The 1,395-nt window shown below is 40.1% G+C and overlaps 1 non-coding gene across 1 annotated transcript; it reads right to left on the minus strand.

The window, feature by feature from the left end:
- Nucleotides 1-729: 729 nt before the first annotated feature.
- Nucleotides 730-836, minus strand: LOC132620606 (small nucleolar RNA R71). The gene has a single exon (XR_009575047.1). It is a non-coding gene; the product is annotated as a small nucleolar RNA R71 (small nucleolar RNA).
- Between the last annotated feature and the right edge of the window lie 559 nt (nucleotides 837-1,395).

Raw genomic sequence — 1,395 nt, forward strand, 5'->3', positions numbered from 1 at the left:
AATACGAACTTAGACCTTAACGAAGTACTCTACGACTTTAGTAACCTTTTCACACCATATTCCCTATAGGATTATACCCCAATCTAGTTGGATTACTATATTTGACATCGTCCGCATTACATCATTTAATAGGTGTAATTTGAGCGTATCAAATTTTGGTGCCATTGCCGGGGACTATGGTTTTGAAATTACTAAATAGTTTGTGCTTTTCTTAAAGTCTTGTTCAATTCCATTGCACCTTTTTTCCGTATACTGTGAACCAGGTGATCATGCAGAATAATAATAACAGACGTGGAGATGCTGGTAATAACAGGGTGCCGGAGGTTAATCAAGATCAACCACCTGTCGAGGTTGAGAACCCGTTTGCTGATATGTTAGATGAGATGGAATACGCTTCTGCTATTGTTGCACCTCGGGTTATTCTATGGCAAACTACAAGATTGACTCCACTATCTACCAATTGCTCAAGCTTGAGGGCCAATTTTGGAACTCAACTGATGAAGACCCTCACCAATATTTGATGAATTTTTTGGGCGTGTGTGCCCAGCATTTGCAGAATGCTTTGTCCGATGATGCTATTCGGCTAAGAGTTTTCAAAAACTCTTTAGCCGATGAAGAGCCGATGAAGCTAGAGTTTGGTTTGAAAAGCTTCCCTATAACACTATTCATACATGGGCAGAGGTGGTTGTTGTGTTTCTCAAAAGGTGGTTCCCTCTGAGCAAGAGAGCGAAAATTCGTGACAAGATTTATGACTTCAAGCAACTATCGGGGGAATAATTATTTGAAGCATGGGAGAGGTTTAAAAAATATTTGCATGGTTTACCGGATAATATATTGATGAAGAAGTTCTACAGAGGGTTAGATCCAATGACACAAGTCGTGGCTAATAATGCAGCTAGTGGGTATTTCATGGACAAGACGTATGCCCGAATCACTAACTTGCTTGATAATCTTACCACTCAAAATCAAGCATGGCAGTCATGTGTTACTAGCAGTGTAGCCTATGGAGCTCCAATGATCCATAACATAGTGAAAGAGAACCAAGAAACTCAGTAAACGCTAGCTCAGATAGCAACCAATCTTTCTTTGCTGATCAAGTGACTTGATGAAAAAGAAGCGAAGAAGGTTAATGTTGTTGAAGAAATTCCGGGTTTGCCGAAGCGGATGTACCAAGTCCAAGAGGGTCCATATCAAGAAGGGCCTCCAATGCAGTTTGAAGATGCTAACTATATTAATAACTCTCAAGGGGGTTACCAAAGGTAGAACTACCAGGGAGGCTATCAAAATCAGAACCAGAATCAATGGAGACCTTAATAGGGACAAGGAAATTACAACAACAACTATGGTGGCTCGAACCAGGGAAACTACAACAATAACAATAACTTTGTAAATAGA

The sequence above is a fragment of the Lycium barbarum genome, chromosome 11, assembly GCF_019175385.1.
Source record: "Lycium barbarum isolate Lr01 chromosome 11, ASM1917538v2, whole genome shotgun sequence".
Lineage (NCBI taxonomy): Eukaryota > Viridiplantae > Streptophyta > Magnoliopsida > Solanales > Solanaceae > Lycium > Lycium barbarum.